At 35.2% G+C, this 19,455-nt stretch overlaps 1 protein-coding gene across 5 annotated transcripts in view; it reads left to right on the top strand.

Annotated features, from left to right (window-relative positions):
- The window catches only part of PTBP3 (polypyrimidine tract binding protein 3), a 94,247-nt gene that overhangs the window by 9,423 nt on the left and 65,369 nt on the right, over positions 1-19,455 (top strand). The gene's annotated exons all lie outside the window — the stretch shown is intronic.

The raw sequence follows: 19,455 nt of genomic DNA, 5'->3' as shown, positions 1-19,455 counted from the left end.
AGTCATTCCAATTTTCTTATGATTAGTAGTTGTGGGGTATATCTTTTTTCTGTTCCTTTTCCTTTTCTTTTAATCTGTCTGTGTTTAAGATAGGTTAAAGGATGGATGAGCCAAAGAGATAACAAATAGCAAGATGGTAGGCTTAAATCTACTTGAAGGATTAGGTTCCAAAGGACTGGCTTCTCTTGCTTTCTCTTTGTTTACTCTGATAAAAGTGAGCTACCTTATGGAGAGGCCCATTTACAGAATGAATCCTGCCAGCAACCACTTGAGTGAGCTTGGAAGTGGGACCTCCATTTCCTCTATTGAGCCTTGAGATGATTGCAGCCTGTGAGAGACTTTGGGCCAGAGGACCTAACTAAGCCATGCCCAGGTTCCTGACTCTCAGAAATTGAGTTTAAAAATACTTGTTTTTATAAGTTGCTAGATTTTGGGGTAATTTGTTATGCATCCATTCATAACTAATACAACTACCTAACTCAAAGTAGTGAATAAATACTGAAAAATGAATAATAAAATAGCTTATTCATGTCCAAGTAAGATCATGTAAGTGCAAATACTTTTTTGGTTGTAAATCACTGTGCATATGACTTTTTTATAACCACATTCTCTCTCTCTCTCTAATAGCTTACCATAATTTACACATACTTTGATTTTTCCTTTTTAAAGATTTTGTTTTTTCATAGTATACTAATGTGGTGAATTTCATTGATATCTTAGTTTTTTAAAACTTTAGTACAAACTTACAGAAAGTTTGTAGAATAGTATAAAAACTTACATAACCATTACCCAGGTAATTCACATTTGCCCCATTTGTTTTATTATTCATTTATAGTGTTTCTCTCTTTTTCTTTATACATATGTGTATGTTACTTTCTGTAGATATACATATATCTCTCTATATTCTTTTTTTCACTTTCTGAATCATCATTTGGTTCCATGATTGTCAGCCCAGCTTCTCCACTATATTAAGTTACTAATTTTCCCTTCGTAATTAATAGCTTGTCAAGGAGATTCCTTGAAACTTCATTGATACATTATTTTACTTTATTCTTTAACCCCTAAATACTTTAGAGTGTATTGCCTAAAAATAAAGACATTTTACATTACTGTAGCATAATTATCAAAATCTGGAAGTTAATCTAAAATGTTTCCTCAGTCTTTTTGATTCATGATATTGACGTTTTAAAAGAATATAAGCATGTTATTATGTAGGATATCCCTTACTTTGAGTTTATCTGTTTCTTATAAGTAAATTTAGGTTATGTATTTTTGCAGGAATACCACAGAAGTCATGTTATATTCTCAGGGTATTTTATCAGAAGGCAGAGGATGCTGATTTGTCCTATAACTTGTAATGTTAACTTTGATCACTTGGTTAAAGCTGTATTTGCCAGGTTTTCTGCTGTAAATTTACTGTTTTTCTCTTTGCAACTAGTAAGTATTTTGTGGAGTAGTACTTTAAGGCCATGCTAATATTATTTTAATTCTCAAATTTTAACCTACTAGTTTTAGCATCTATGTGATGCTTCTTGCCTTAATTCGTTATTATAATGATAGTTGCAAAGAGGTGATTTTCTAATTTTATTTTTGGAATCAAGATTTCATTCACTAGCTGCTTAAAATGAACTGATTAACTTTCATTCTTTTGCTGTTTTGTGGAACAACTTTTTTCTTCAAAGTTTAGTTGATCTCACCTGCAAAGTCATCTGGACCTGGGTTGGTAGTGGGGGATAGGGATGTCGTTGTCTATTACTTCACTATCTTTAATTCTTATGGTCAATTCAGGTTTTTTATTCCTCTCACAGTAATTTTAGGATTTGGATTTGCTCTTTTGCTTTTTTTTTTTTTCTTTTTTGAGTTAATAATTAACTCATATATTTTAAAATCTGTTTTCTCATAAATGTATTTACAACTATAAACTTATCTTAAAGTACTAAAGCTGGATCCCACAAGTTTTGGATTTGTGTTTTCATTTTTATTATATCTAAGTATTTTTATATTTTACTTATGATTCTTTAAAAATTTCCTTTATTTATTTATTTATTTTTGAAGTATAGTTGAGTTACGATGTTGTGTTAGTTTCTGGTATACAGCAAAGTGATTCAGTTACATATATATGTTTATTTATATATATGTATATATATTCTCTTTTTCAGATTCTTTTCCATTATAGTTTATTACAGATACTGAATATAGTTCCCTGTGCTCTACAGTAGGGCCTTTTGTTTATCTGTTTTATATATAGTAATTTGTATCTGCCAATCCCAAACTCCTAATTTATGCCTCCCTCCTCTTTCCCCTTTGGTAACCATAAGTTTGTTTTCTATGTCTGTGAGTCTGTTTCTGTTTCTTAAATTAGTTCATTTGTATCATTTTTTAGATTCCACATGTAAGTGATATCATATGATATTTGTCTTTTTCTGACTTCGTTTTAGTATGATAATCCCTAGGTCCATCCATGTTACTGCAAATGGCATTATTTCATTCTTTTTTATGGTTGAGTAATATTCCTATGTATATATATCACAACTTCTTTATCCATTCATCTGTTGATGGACATTTAGGTTGCTTCCACATCTTGGCTCTTGTAAATAGTGTTGCTAGGAACATTGGGGTGCATGTATCTTTCCGAAGTTTCCTTTTTAACTCCAGGATTATTTAGTGGCTTTAAAAGTTTAGTTCCCAAACATTAGCCACTCTTTTTAATTTTGTTTCTAATTTTATTGCAGAGAACATAGTGTGTTCAGTATATTCCTTTGGAACATATTGAGACTTCTTTTATGAACTAATATGGGAGTTGGCAAACTATGGCCCAAGGGCTAAATAGGGCTCACTGCCATCTGTTTTTATACATCCTGCAATCTAAAATGGTCTTTATACTTCTAAATGCTTGAAAGAAATCCAACGATTAATACTTTGTAACAGGTGAAAAATAGATGAGATTCAAATCTCAGTGTCTGTAATTAAAGTTTTATTGGAACACAGCCATGCTCATTCATTTTCACATTGTCTGTGACTGCTTTTGTGAGTTATGACAGAGACTGTATGGCCCACCAAGTTTAAAATCCCTTACTATTTGGCCCTTTACATATAAAGTTTGCCAACCTGATACAATGTCTGTTTTTATAAATGTTTATTCTTAGCTGGATGTCTGGTTCTGCATTCAATGTATCTATTAGTTCAAGTTATTGATTGTATTTTTTTTTTTCTGGTCATATTTTTTATGTTTGGTCTATTACTTTCTAAGAGAAATGTATTAAAATTTCAATTCAACTGTTGATTTATCTTTTTCCCTGACATTTCATCAAGGTTTTTCTCTCATTATTTTGGTTCCTGAAATCCACATATCCCTTCAGCTTCTACAGCTCCTCCAAGGTTGATTTTGGAGATGGGAGTTAGCAATTCATGTTAGCTTCAGGCTTCAGACCAACCTATTTATTACTTAGTACAGGAAGTACAAAGGACGGTGGTAGCTTCAGGCTTCAGACCAACTCATTCTAGTTTCAGGCTTCAGACCCACCTATTTATTACCTAGTACAGTGAGTACAAAGGACTATCACCTAGATATGTTATTGTGAAATTTTAGAGTTCCACCGATGAAGAGATGATTCAGAAAGCTTCCGGGGAGGTGGGGGCAGAAAACAAGTCAACTTCAAAGAAATGAATGTCAGACTGGCATCTTACCAGCCCTACTATATGCTAGATGAAAATGGTGAATCTTTTCCTAATTTTCTTAGGAAAAAAAATTTTTAACCCAGAATTCTTTGCTATCAAATGATTAATTATGAGGATAGAATTTTCTGACATGCATGGACCCAGAAAGTTTACCTTGGTGTTTACCATCATTTAGGTAGTTGTTTAAGGTTGTACTCCAGCAAAATAATAATGTGAACTAAGGACAAGGAAGACAGAAGTTCAGGAAAAAGTTGAGCCAACCCAGATGAAAAGTGAAAAGAAGACTTAAGTTAATAGCTGTTCAGAAGTCCTAGAGAGCAGTCATTCTAGATTGCAGCAGGAGAAAAGAGGGTTTTAGGAGGGAGATCTTAGGAAGAAAAATGAGGACTACATAGAATGAGTGGTGCCATGAAGAGTTTGGGGAAAATATGATGATATAATAAAGGATAATAGTGTGAGGAAAATAAAGACAGTTTAAAAATGTCACGGAAAGCAAAAATGAATGAATGAATAAATAAAAATGTCTAATTATGAACCAAATTAGAATGTAGCATGATGTTAAGAAATTGGTAGAGTATAATAAAGAATCCATTTGATCTTGATTCTAAGAATAGTCTTTTTCAAGTGGTTCTAAGGTTGTGACATTAGACGCATAGAGTAAAAAGTGAAGTGTTCCAGGATTATGTTTCCTTGAACAATATTTATATTGTAATAAAAGTGTAAATGCTGTGTATTGATTTTCAACTTTGAGTCAACCTTTGGACAGGACAGGAATGGACAAAGCCCAGAATGCTATTGTTGGAGGGCAGAATGTAACAAGCATACCAATAAAAGTAAAAATGAAGCTGGCAGAGGGAGGGAGGGAGGGAGGGAATAGATTACTAGCCCCAAAAGCTCTCTTTTGGAGAATCAAGAGGTAATGTCAAATTGACAAAACAAGCAGTAAAGATACACGTGTAGTATTTAAAGTTCAAAGATACTTACACAAGAATTAAAATTAAGAGCATATATTTCAAACATTGAGAGAACAGAAAAAGGAATTATAAGAGGTAAACTAAGTTTTCATATTAGAAGTCAGCCAGTTTATTTTTAAAGTTGATAACTTAAAAGTAGTGGTATAAGCATATTATCTAATGTTGTGGTGGCAACCATTAGAATAAGAACTGTTTAAAGATTCTGTTTGGGTGGAGAGATTTGCTTTTATCATATAGACTATTGTGTAAAATTTGTTACAGTACACGTATTTGATAAAAATAAAAATTAAATTCATGAATAAAAGTTAAAAGGACAGAAGTAATTCACCAAAAAATAAATTCAACTGTGTGTATAGGGAGATCTCTCATTCACATTGTTGTCCCCCTTCTTGTCTTTTCCCCAAAGATAACAATTTTATTAGTTTTTTCTTTACCCTTCTAGTACCTTTTTAATGCAAATACAGGCAACTGTACATATTTTTTCTTCCTCTTCTAATATAAAAGACAGCATATTTCTATGCACTGTTCTGCACTTTTTTTTCTCCAAAACATAGGAAATCTTCATTCAAGAGAGGAGTCCTGAGGAGTTGTATAGCAGTTTTAGGTGAAAGAAGAAATAGCCACATCCATAACTAGTCATAGATTTCAAGATCTCTCTTAATTATTGATAGGATAAGTAGGCAGAACATCAACATTCTGTTCACCAGTACTGCTTTTGCCTCCCTCTCCCAGATTAAAAAACTGCATTTTATCCCTATCCTGCTGGGTATCAGTATATAAGAAGTCATTTTAAAAGGAAACTTTGCATATCTATTATAATATTAGACTCATTTTACAGAAGAAAAAAACCTGTGGTGGTAACTGTAACATGATACCTTAGGTCAAACCTAATACCCTAGTGACAGGGGCTGGATTCAAACAAAGGTTTGTTTCCAAAACCAATGCTCTGTTTTTTACCCCTTGGTGTCAGTTGGTTTTAGGAAAACTAATATTCCAGATAGTATTTGGTTAATAAGCTCCATTATTTTTGGATGTTGGTTTGTTCTGGGATAAAAATAGTATACCACTGTTAGAGATGGAAGCATAGCTTACAGTCTGCTAAAGCAGTGAAATATACTTGTAGTTTCACTAAGGTGAAGAGGAGATTGGAGTACAACCCTGTTTTGTTTTGTTTTTTAATTAATTAATTAATTTTAGGCTGGGTTGGGTCTTTGTTGCTGCGCACGGGCTTTCTCTAGATGCGGTGAGTGGGGGCTACTCTTCATTGCAGTGCACGGGCTTCTCATTGCAGTGGCTTCTATTGTTGCGGAGCACGGGCTCTAGGTGCGCAGGCTTCAGTAGCTGCGGCACGCAGGCTCAGTAGGTGTGGCTCGTGGGCTCTAGGGCGCAGACTCAGTAGTTGTGGCGCACAGGCTTAGTTGCTCCGCGGCATGTGGGATCTTCCCGGACCAGGGCTCGAACCCGGGTGCCCTGCATTGGCAGGCGGATTCTTAACCACTGCGCCACCAGGGAAGTCCCACAACCCTGTTTTTGTGATGCATTGGAATTCCATCCATTGAGACCCATAGCCATTCAGTCTGCTCTTTCTCAACTAAAGTAATATGAAAACTAGCCTATGTTCATACAGTGTGGCTATTATAAAATTCAGAGGTGCCTTCAGATCATTAAATGATGCAAGAAGGAATTTTAAATTTAAAAAAATTTTAAACATTTTTGCAATGATAAATATGTTCCGTAGAATTGACCAAAAATTCCCATGAAATATATTTGATTGAAAGACCCAGGTATGGAGCTTAAAACAAACGTTGGCAAAATTTTTAAAGTTCATTTTTTTTTCAAAATGAAAATAGCCCATTTCCCTTTGATTAATTAATGTTTAAATGCGACAAGTGTAAAGGAGAAGGTAAAAGCTAGAAATAATAATTCCTGCTAAAATTTAGGTGAGTTTGCTTTTAGACCTTTTCATATATGCTCACAGTATATGTGCATATTTATTATTAATTTGCTTTACAAAAATGGAAACATAATACATGTTATAACTAATTTATATGGCTTTCAAAATGAACAATATCTTGTGAGTTTATATCAGGTTGATAAGTCTGGTCCTTTATCATTTTAGTAACCGTCTAGTATTTCATTGCATGGATCTGTTGTAACTCATGTAACTAATCTCTTATTATGAACATAGTGGTGGTTTAATATTTTAGTAGTTTAGTATAGCAGTTAAAAGCATGGACTCTGAAATTGGCCTGCCTGGGTTTGAATCCTGACCCCAACTCTTTACTTGTAGTGTAATTTATATAAGCTACTTAACTCACTTATGCCTTATTTTTCTCATTCACAAAATGTTAATAGGCTTTCCAACTCTGTGTTATGAGAATCTAAAAAATTGTTAGGATTTGTTTATGAATGTGTGAGAAGAGGGAAGTTTCAATGATAGGCTTAATAAAAAAATTTGTAAGTTTATATGTATTTCAGAAAATAGGTGTCAATATAATATTAGGGCAGTAAGTTATTAAGTATGACAACTAACCAAAACCCAGACCTTGTCATTTTTATGGGACATAGCTATACTTTCCAGAATTCAGGTGATCACAGGACATCTTTGTTAGAAATAACATTTATTTATAAGCAGTTTTATGACCAGAATTGTGTCTTTTTCTGCAGTTGTATTGGAAGAGGATGTTTTATCCTTGTCTTACAGAGATTTTTTTCACAAGCAGTTCAATAGTGCCTGTGGTTTCAAAGTTAAGCACTAATATTCCATTAGTTACAACCTTGAGGGGAAAAAAGAGAGTTGAAAGAGGTTTAGAACTTAAAATGTGGAAAGGAAAAGGATAGAACTAGTATTTTTAATGAATGAGGTATGAGATGTAATATTTTGAACCAACACTGATCACCATAATATTGCTCAGTGCTTAGCATTTTATGACCATTTGATAGTTCATTGATTCTAAGGCCCCCCCCCCCTTTTTTCCATATTAACATTTCTGACATCAGGGTGCATCTTAGTGTTGATAATGTACTACAGTTTGGTTGACAGCACTTTTTCTTTCTGGATATTAGATAAAATTATGGAGTCTTACACTTGAAGCCTTCTTAGATTACATGAAATATGTTCGATAAAGCACATAGAACAGTACTGGCACATATTAAGCAGTCAGTATTAGCTATCTTTGTATTTGTTTATTTTGTTCTTGTAAAGGATGATTACATGTACATATCTTCACGTACAGTTCTAATATAAAATGTCTAGATGTGGAATAAATGAATCAAAGGATTGGCATAAGATATTGAGAGGAAATTTGTTTATTAGACTGGAGAGCAACAGGTATGTCAGGTGAAAAATAAACCAGACCTAGATTTTAATTGTACCACCTACCCTCTCTGACCTACGTCGAATAATATAACCTCTGATTCTTTGAGGGATAATAATACCTACTTTGCAGAGTTGTGAGAATTGGAGAATACGTATAGTAAAATCTTTAAAATATCTGTTCACTGACTATAGGACAGAATATTTTACATTTAGGCCTATTTGGGATATCCAGGACATCTTTGACTTCTTCTTTTTCTCTCACTCCATGTGTAATTATTAGCAAACCTTTCTAAGTGTATTCATAATTCAACCACTCTCCCCAGTAACACTCCCTTTGCCCCTCATCTGGATTATCACCTTAGCTTCCTACTGGAGTCTCTGCATCTTTCTCTGCTTCATTACAAACTATTCTCAACACTGCAGCCAGAGTGATCGGTTAAAAAGTAAATCAGGGCTTCCCTGGTGGCGCAGTGGTTAAGAATCTGCCTGCTAATGCAGGGGGCCCGGGTTCAAGCCCTGGTCTGGGAAGATCCCATATGCCGCGGAGCAACTAAGCCCGTGCGCCACAACTACTGAGCCTGTGCTCTAGAGCCCTTGAGCCACAACTACTGAGCCCGTGTGCTGCAACTACTGAAGCCTGCGCACCTAGGGCCTGTGCTCCGCAACAAGATAAGCCACAGCAATGAGAAGCCCGCGCACTGCAACAAAGAGTAGCCCCTGCTCTCCACAACTAGAGATAGCCTGTGCGCAGCAATGAAGACCCAACCCAGCCAAAAATAAATAAGATAAATTTTAAAAAAGTAAATCAGATCATGTCACTCCTTTGTTCACAACTCTTTGTCCCTCGTTCCATTCAGTAACATTTTTTAGAATGGCTTTCAAGGCACCACATGCTATGACATACCCTCCTTGTCTCTTTAGTTTTCTTCTCTCCTTGCTCACACTCTTTCAGTCACAGTTGGCCTCGTCACTGTTTTCTAGAACATGCAAGGCATTCTATCTTAGTTTCCTCGGCCTACAACATTCTTCCCTCAGATGCCTATATAGCTTGCTCCTTACCTCCTTAAGACTACACTTAAATGTCACTTGCTCTTAAATCTTTCCTTGACCACTCTACTTAAAAATCGCAGTTCTCCTCTTTACCCCTCGTTGCTCCTTATCCTGCTTTTTAAAAAGCATTATGACTTTAAAACATACTACACAATTTTCTTAATTTGATTGTTATGTGTTTCCTTCTGCAAGATTGTAAACTCCACATGATAAGGGCAGGAATTTTTGTCTGTTCACTGGGATTTTCCCCAGTGCTTAAAGACCCTGGCATATAGTTTGGTGCTCAGTAAATATTTGTTGGATCTGTTGAGTGAATGAATATTGCTAAAACACTTTTACATATTGAAGTCAATGTGTATGATCTATGCCTATATAGTAGGAACTAAATAAATATTCAAATGAATGGCATTTTGATTAGACGTCATGAATTAGAAGGCTTTTGGAGGAATAATTTTGCTAGTCATTAAAAAAAGTGTTACTATTTATTGCTAAGATGTTCATATAAAATGAACACAATAAAAACCATTTTATTGAAACTGTGTCATAAATGAGATTGTAAACATTGTCACAGCTGTATATTTGAAGAATTTACCCCATCTTTACCACCTTGTTTATTCTCATTGTCTTAAAATCTCAACAGTGGCAGCTTTGGAAAGGAAAATGTCACAAACAATTTGGTAACTATTCTTTTTTTAGGGTAACTGTTCTTTAAGAAATATGTTTAGAGATAATCACACTCACTTAGTAGATGAGAGTGTTGATGGGGCCACAGAGTTTGTGGGGATATGATCTCCAAGTCATATGTGAGGCTTTGGGGTTTGGGTGTGTTTAGAGCAATAGGAGCTGTGAAGGTGAATGTTAACAAAAACCTAAATGTTAAAAAAAAAAACTTGGAGTTATCACGTACTGCCTCACAATTACTCTGAAACCCTTACTGAATATTCAGTTTATTCCCTTGTGTTTATAATTATTACTCTTTTTTAAGCAAAAAAGTTTTGAACACAGATTCCACTTCATTATTAGCTCCTGTAGAGGGGGATATAAAGGTGAGTCATCAGCAAGTGTATATAGTATGGTGAGACTCTACATAATAATATGTTTTTCTGTTTATGGAAAAACATAGTAACAGAGCAGGATCAACATGAGTTTTCTGTTCTCTGAAGTGTTTACAAAGGGTCACTAGACCTTTTGCTAGAAATTTTACAGAGGGGGCTACCTTACCTTTAAGCTAGGACTTGAATATTAATTTCAGTATTTAAGATTCTTTTATTTAAAAAAAAAAGATCTGGAAAATTGTGAAGTTTTTTTTGATAGCTCCTTTTTTATGGTCATAGTATCTTGATAGACTAAAACAAATGATGTCTTATTCTTGAATTTCATGTGCATTTTAGGTATGGTCTCAAGTTTAACCATGAGTTAATGGTTTATTTTCAGAATCTTCCTTACATGTTATTTTACTGGCTGTTTCTCAGTTGTGTGGACTGCCTTTTATTATATTAATAATCTCACTTTAATGCTAAATAAAACCACTTCCCATCAAATTTGATAATAAAACACTTTATTTGTGCTGCTTAATTACAGTATTCTTTTGCTTTGTTGGCCCAGTGTATTTAATTATTCTTTAGCAGGAGAGAGCTTCAGTAATTGATACTTGAGGCAGTGAAGCTGACTGGTGTATTGACTTAGCCAGAGAGCTAACAAGTCCACAGAACAACTGTTGCACTTACGTAAATTTACTGTGTGTTTCTAAGGAGACTGTTGATCCAGTATTGTTCATGCCCCACCCCCATCCCATGATGTCTTCATGATTTGGTTTGTTAAAGCCTTTTTGTTTAATGTTAATTTGTTTACCTGTGGTACAGACTCTTTTTTCTTTCACTTTTTAACAATTTTCTTTTGTTGATCATCTATAGTCACTCATCCAAATAAGCTTTCCATCATTTATTTTTTAGAGTCTTCATTCTGCTTATCTTCCATCTATCTCTTAAACTATAATCTCTTATCATAGCCGTTAGACCTTTTGAGAGTGAGGTGGAATAAAATATGCCCCTTTGGCATGTTGATTATTTTGAATTAAAAATACTTAATAAACAGCCAGGGACTTCCCTGGTGGTCCAGTGGCTAAGACTCCGTGCTCCCAATGCAGGGGGCCCGGCTTCAATCCCTGGTCAGGGAACTAGATCCCACATGCCGCAACTAAACATCGTGCATGCCGCAACTAAAAGATCCTGCATACCTGCAAGTAAAAGATCGTGCATGCTGCAACTAAAGATCCCAACGTGCTGCAACTAAGACCCGGCGCAGCCAAATATATATATAAATAAATAACTATTAAAAAAAAAAAAAGAGGAAAGAAACAGCTGGTGCAAGAAGGACACTGACCCTCCTTGGTCCCCCTGAAAGCAGGAAATAAATCTCTCATGTGAAAGTATCCTCCTTATACTAGGAGAGTAGAAGGCATCCTTATCACCAGAGATAGGAAATTCAAGGCAGAGAAGGGTGACTAAACAAACTTTGTTACTTCTTTATTAATTTGCTACCCCAAGCCCCAGACCCTTTGTTTTGTCAAATCTTCACAAATAATTGTTTCTTTGTCTAAAAGGTATAAAAACTGCATGCTTTTGTCACTTCTTGGAGTCTCATATCTTTATGAGCTCCTGTATATATGAAATTAAATTTTGTTTTTCTCCTGTTATTATGTCTCATGTCAGCTTAATTATTAGACCAGCCAAAGAACCTAAAAGGGAAGAAGGCAAAAGTTTTCCTCCCCTACTAGACACTCAGTTTTACCTAGGTCTGCATTGCTTTTCCTTGACTATAATGGAAAATTACTTTTCACACACTTAGGATATAACTATTAAGCATAATTTTCAGAAATACTTTTTGTTTTATATTGAAGTAGTCTGTAATTATAGGCAGTGTTGTGTTTTCAGGAGAAAGAATTTATGTCTAGGAAAGAAAAGTTTTGTTTTTTTTTTTAAAGAAGGGAATCTTTAACAGAACTGATTGTGTTTTTCTCACTTTTTACAAAGCTTACAAAGTAATATGACTCTTGGGATTTGAACTTTATAATATTTAAAAACCTTTATTTTCTGTAATTTGAAAATGAATCCTTGGGGGAAAAAAGCTTAGCCAGTAAATTTTGATTATCAGAATTTTTTTTTATGACTGCATTTTCAAATGTAAGCTCTTTTTTCTCTTTCGTTTATCATATCCTGAAATTATTAGGGTCAAAAAGTTACCAGTTTTTTTAAAGTATCATAATTATTTGAGATTGTGTGTTGTTTATTCTGTATGTTAAATGGTAAACCCCATCTCTGATATGAAACAATTTCCAGATGTGAAACTTTTGGATCAAATATTTTAATTTTTCTTATTGCGTAATAAGACAATAAAAATAAAAATAGGCATTCCAGCACTTCACTGGATACTATAGGGTTTGCGTTATTCATGCATTATTTTAGGCATATTCTTTTTGAAAGCTCTTCCTGTTACTATTGAAAGATCTAGTAGAATTATCAGACTTAAATGATTTTAGTTTGAAGACTCTAATGTTAACCATTTCCTTATTATAATAGTTTATATTTTGTGTGGAAACATTGAATGTGACAGTTAAGATGTTGCATTAATTTACTTAGTATGCCATATAAATTTAAGTTAGTTTTTCCAGTTTTTCTATGTTTGACTATTTGATCATATTTTTAGACTAAATTTTTCTTTTACAGTTAGAAATCCAAATGGTAATTTAGAGGTGAAGAATAAAGTTTTTAAAAAATCTGTTAAATGAATAGTTTTATTATATTTGCTCTACTGATTCATCATTTTTCCATGAGAGGAATTAGGCCAACTGCGAAGTTAGGGAACACAGTCCACGAAAGACTCCCCTCACTTCTGACAGAATTTGTAAGTTCTGGGGGTTTCCAAAACCACCCTCTGGTCCCATAATTTGCTAGAAGAACTTACAGAACTCACTGAAAGCTTTTGTACTCTTCATTACTGGTTATTACAGGGAAAGGATATAGATTTGAATCAGCCAAGGGAAGGAACACATAGGGCAGAAGTCTGGGGAAGTATCTAACACAGAGCTTCCTTTGTCTTCTCCCTATGGTGTCAGGACACATTACTTTCCCAGCATCAGTGTGTGACAGTACTCATGGAGTCAAACCGGGATGCTTACCGTGCTTTGGTGATTACATTTTTATTGAGGGGCTCCTTTATGTAAGCATACTTGATTGCTCTTGAGGCTGATCTTAGTTAAGTCTCCTCCAGCCCCTCCAGGCGTGTGGTCCACCCTGACTCTAAGACTGTCTGGTGACCCAAAGCCCCTCGAGTTAAAAAAAAAAAAAAGACATTTTCTCAGGCATGACCTTACAGGGGTTTAGAGATTACCTCCCAGAAGGAGAGGGCAAAAGCCAGACCTCTCTTTGAACAGGGTTAAATTCTTTACTTCTACAGACTGTGAGCCAAACTCTGAGTAGTATTAAAATGTCCAGAGCTAGAGTCATGTGCCAACTCTAACAATATTTGAAAGACCTCTATAGAAGTAAAAATGCTTCTTATTAGTCACTTGTAGTGTAGTAGGAACTTGAAGTTACAGTATACTGTTAAGCAGAAATTTGAGATTTCTTGCAGTTTTACCATCTTTTACCTTCACTCAAAAAGAAAAAAATTGTCTCTTTTACTTCTTAATATTTATTCTATGGATAGAATATAAAATATGGAAAATGCTATATTCTAAATTAATACAGCATAACTTATGGTATCAATAAATTACAAGTGATGCTAATATTTAGTAATAGGGGAATAGTTAGTATGCAATTATAGATTTTAAGAATCCATTAAAAATAATTATGATGGAGACTGTAACAAGGTGACAAAAGCTTATCAAGGATTACAGAGAGGAACATAGATTCATATTATAACTTTGTACAGTGCATATTAAGATAAAACAGAACTATCAAAATGAAAAATGATCTAGCTAATTAACATCTACAGATCTTTTCCTGAGATAATTGGATAAGTATGCAAAGATGCTTAAATGAGGATGGTTATAGTGAAAAATTTGACCTCCTTTTTCTCTATAAACAAATATCAGTGTTCTGCAGGAAAAGTTCTAATGCCCACATGCTTTATTCTTCCTCATTCTCAAAGGTTAATCATAAATGGGACTTTATTAAATCTCCTTTGCAATCCTGTACATTTTGATTTTATTAAAATCCAGTCTTTTATCAATTCATCTGACAGAAGGAAATTTCCTTTTTGTTAGTATCAAAAATTTTTTTTCTTTCTAAAACTTTAGAAAGTTTCCTTTATTGAAAGAATATCTTTCACATTTAGGAGATTGCTGTTCAATACTAATTACACTGCATACATATAACTATTGGCATATATAGCTTTTGAAGAGGATTGAGTAATGAATCATTAGTATTTATTTGCCACTGTTTAATGAGAGGTGTGTATATTAGAAATATCAATCCTCGGAGCAACCTATGAGTATGGGTACCATTATGACCCTCATTTTGCAGGTGAACAAACTGAGCCTTAGAGAGGTTAAATAATATGTAGTATAATATAAAGGTAAGTTTGTGGAGCATTTTCAAACCTAGATCTGGTCTGCTCCAGAAGACTACATTTTAAACTGCTATACTATTACGCTTCTGTGTTCGTTACAGCATCTGTTTATAGTAGTTCTCAGTTGGCTACACGTTAGAGCTTTGGAAATACAGGTGCTCAAACCTCAGCCCAGAGCTACTGATTAAGAATCTGTGGGGTAGGACCTGGTATATAGTATTTATTTTAAACTTGGATATGTGATTTTAGTCTATAGCCAAGGCAGAGAGCCATTATATTGTACCTGACACTATGCTATAGGGCATGGGGGAATATAATGAAGTATAAGGCACAATAATAGACCTCAAAGTAGCTGGGAAAAAACTGTGTACATATTTGACAAAATGTGTGATATTGATAGTTATATACATAGGAAGAATATATTATGTTAAGTGTACTAAAACCTAGAATCTTGCATATTTTAATGTTGAAAGACAATCAAAATTCAGTTCAATCTCTTCACTTTGGGGTTGAAAAATTTTCCAGATGTGGTATTAATTATCTCTGACCAGTAGGTAGGACTGGATATGTTGTGAAGAGACAGTGTTTGAGGCAGGAGAATAGCATAAAAAGTAGCAGAAATAAAGATGATGTATTTGGGGAAAATTACAAGACAGGAGTGTTATTGTGAGTAGGAGGTCCAGATTAGAAGGAGCTTTTAATCACCATCACAATACATTTAGACTTGATTCAATAAGCAACAAGGAATAATTTCACTTTAATAGTTGATTGGAGATTTATTTGTTAGGAAATTAGGTAACAGAGTTTATTGAATGAGATAGAAACAGAAAGAACCATGAGTAACTCATTTCTCCTCATATTGAAACTGAAATGGCATGTGTACATTAAGAAGACCACAACTTTTTGGATTCTTAGCTGGCAAGCCTTGTCTGGGGCAGACCTGTGTTAACAGTTTAACACCTTCTCTAGATGCCTTTTAAGTAATCTCGTGTAACTCCAAGAAAGTGCTTTCCTGAAAATTTGTTCTTTCCAGCTTTTTGATAATGAAATTATAGAGTAAGAGTTGGTTCCTCTCAGCAGGTAACTTCTTTGGAGGGTGGAAATATGTTTTGCACTTTTGGTTCTCTTATTCTCTCTTTGAAACATCTGACTTTTGTGACACTGTTTTATTCTTGTTTTTCACAGATCTGTCTTTTAACTCCTTTGGTAGAATTCTCATTTGTCTCTCCCTTGAGCTGTTGTATCGCTTTGTATTTTGTTTAGGAGAGGCTATAATATTTTCCTAAAAACTTTTTTCATTTTACAAAGAACCATTTACTCATAACATAAAGTTGTGTCATTTTTCTGTTATATGTTATCTTTTGATTCCTTCCTTTTCCTTATGTATAGATTCCCATAAGGAACTCCTGTGGTTGTTCTTTGAATGTTGTTTGTTTTTGGAGGGACACCTTCTGGACCACCATTGTATAGAAGGAGAGTGTGAGAGATGAGCTCTGAGAATGAGCTGTGGTAATTGACAGCTTGACCAGTCTTTTCTTATCCACTCTTGAGGGTTGAACACAGTGATGATGGTAATGACTATTCTAGGCTGGCAACAAGTCTTTCAAGTCAGTAGGAAGCCTCTGGCTCAGAATGATGTTATCTCTTCATAGTTGTGTTTTGTTTTATTTTTAACTTTTTATTTTGAAAAAATTAGAGATTCACAGCAAGCTGTAATGGTACTACAGAGAGGTCTTGTGTACCTTTCACAGTTTCCCCCAATCGTTACCTCTTACATACTTACACTATCAAAATAAGGGCATTGGGTTCCTGTGCATTTCTTCTGTTTGTTTTGTTACTAAAACACTGTGCCAAGCCCTGAGAGGGTTGCATCCCCCCCCCCCCCCCCCCGGTGTGTAACACATCTTGTGTCTCTCTCTGTAGCCTCCAGCAACTCGTATCTTTTGAACAAGTCCACTTTGGCATGGGGACAACTCAGAATGCAGTTGACAAAACTGACTCCGAAGCAGGCACTATTTGAGCACGCCCCTGTAGAATACTTGTTTGCAACTTGCTGACCTCCGCTGAAGCACGTGTGTGTGTGGGCATGTGCACGTGTGTATGTGGGCTGAGCCCTGGTGGGTCTAGAAACTCTACTCGCCTCCCAAAAGCCATTCGATCCTAGGAGAAGCCCCCCCTGGCCAAACTACACAGATCTGGAGGGCCTTGGGTGGACCCCAGAGGCAGGCTCGCAGTTGGAAACCAGGCGCGCTGTCGTGCTGTTGCTGGGGTCCTGAGCGCTGCCGTTCACCCCAGAGCCGACGCGGCCTTCCAGGCAGGCGCAGCCTGGCATTTGCCTCCCTGCTGCAGCCAGCTCCTGGGCTCTGCGGGATGGGCTCCGCGGCCACACGGCCACCTGCCTTCCCTGGCTCACTTTTCTACGCACAGAGGGGAGGCGTGTGCGGGCGTGAGGTGCGCCTCGGTTTATAATGTGGCTGCAGCGCCCTCACTTCCCGGCCTCAGGTGAGATGTTGATTTATTATTGCTGAGTAACTTCTCGTGATAGAAACCAAATTTCTTTTAATATATTACATATGGATGTACATACTCATGCGAAATATATGTACTTCGAGGGGATCTATTTATGTTCCATTGGGGGTCATTCTTTCCTATGAGGAGTCTCACCCGCTGCTTTGTGTGTTTGGTTAGATTCCTGGCACGTTTTGTTTCCTGTTGTTTAGTAAAGATGCTCTTTCTGGGGAAAAAAACCCAAAACAATAACAGGGTGGGATAGGGAGGGTGGGAGGGAGATGCAAGAGGGAAGAGATATGGGGATATATGTATATGTATAGCTGTTTCACTTTGTTATACAGCAGAAACTAATACCATTGTAAAGCAGTTATACTCCAATAAAGATGTTTAAAAAAATAATAATAAATAAAATTTTAAAAATTTATTTAAAGGAAACAACAACAAAAAACAAGGGCATTGACATTGATACAATGCCTGTGTATAGTTTTGTTTCATTTTATTGCATGTGTAGGTTCATGTAATTTTCACCACAGAACTAATCCATCACCGCAAAGATCTCCCTCATGGTACCCTTTTATAATCATACTATCTCTCCCAAGCTTCTCTGCCCCCTGGCAACTACTAGTCGGTTTTCCATCTTTATAATTTTGTTATTTTGAGAGAGTTATATAAATGAAATCATAGAACATGTGAGTTTTTGTGTTGAGCATGTGATCTTTTGAGATTGCTCTTTATGTTTAGTTTTTTAAGAAACCTCTAAACTTTTCAGAGTGGCTGTACCATTTTACGTTCCTTTCAACAGTGTATGAGACATCCAGTTTCTTGCACATCCCTCACCTGCATTTGGCATTGTCACTATTTTTTATTTTAACTGTTCTGATAAGTATGTGGTGATGTCATGCTCTTAATTTTTATTTGAAGTGATCTCTGTGGTTTTGATTTGCATTTCCTTAGTGACTCACGATGTTGTGCATCTTTTCATGTGCTTATTGTCTGTATACTTTCTTGGAGAAATGTCTGTTCAGATCCTTTGCCTATTTTTAAATTGCATTATTTTGTCTTTTTATTATTGAGTTATAAGAGATTACGTTCTGGGTACCAGTCCCTCGTCAGATAATAGATTTGCAAATATTTTCTCCCATTTTCTGGCTTGTCTTTTCATTTTCTTGATGGTGTCCTTTGAAGTACAAAAGTTTTTATTTTTTATGAAGTTCAATTTATTTATTTTTATTAATCTATTTTTTTTCTTTTGTCACTTGTGCTTTTGTTACCAAGGAACCATTTCCTAACCCAAAGCCGCAAAGATTTACTTTTATGTTTCCTTTTAAGAGTTTTATAGTTTTACATTTATGTATACACCCTTCTTGAGTTAATTTTTGCATATGGTGTGAGAAAGGGGTCCAATTTTCATCTTTTGCAAGTAGGTACATAGTTTAGATATATAATTTAGTTTTGACTACTTTTTGAACTCTATATAAATGCAACAATGTAGTATGTATTATTTTGTGATGGGTTTCTTAATGTGAGATTTTTGTATGTTATTGTGTAGAGCAGTAGTTGATTCTCGTTGCTGTAAATCATTGAATGAATTTACAAAGATTTGTTAATTCTATAGTTGATGACATTTGATTGTTTCCAGTTTGGTTACTAGAAATAAGGCTGCTGAGAACATTCTCATATGTATAGGTGCACATAGCAGGCAATCTCTTGAGTGTATGCATAGGAATAGAATAAAAGAGATCCTAGGATATTTATATATTCAACTTTAGTATATTGAATCAATTGTACCAATTTACACTTCCACTAGCAACGTATAACAGTTCTCTCACTTCACATTCTTATCAAAACTTGATATTGTCAGCCCTTTTAATATGTTTATATTTCATTGTGGTTTTAATTTGCATTCCCCGATGACCATTGAGGTTGAGCATCTTTTCATACGTTTATTGGGTGTGGTATTAGTCATTTAGATATGGTTTAGAAAAACATTTCTTGTGTACTTACAAAGTTGGTGGCTATTATGGAACTATACAGTTGTGTTTTTATTCTGGGAATCAGGCTGAAAGAGCAGCTTCTATTTGGGATATGCCCCTCTTGTTTCAGAGGGGAAAAGGAAGAAAAACGGCAGAAACTAATTCTTTCAAAAGTTCTGCTTGGATTTAGGTCATGTAGGTCATGTCCATACATACTCCATAGGCCAAAGCATAGCACAAAACTGTGCTCAAGGTCAGTGGGTCAGGGAGGTATCCTCCACTCAGAGGCATTGCAAGTCACATGGCCATAGATGGGGATGAATGGTTCTTTCACAGGAAAAGAAGGACACAAATACTCTGGAACAGTAATAAAGTATAC

The sequence above is a fragment of the Balaenoptera ricei genome, chromosome 6 (assembly GCF_028023285.1).
Source record: "Balaenoptera ricei isolate mBalRic1 chromosome 6, mBalRic1.hap2, whole genome shotgun sequence".
NCBI lineage: Eukaryota > Metazoa > Chordata > Mammalia > Artiodactyla > Balaenopteridae > Balaenoptera > Balaenoptera ricei.
The sequence above is the reverse complement of the archived record's forward strand: the minus strand, read 5'-3'. Positions and strand labels throughout refer to the sequence as shown.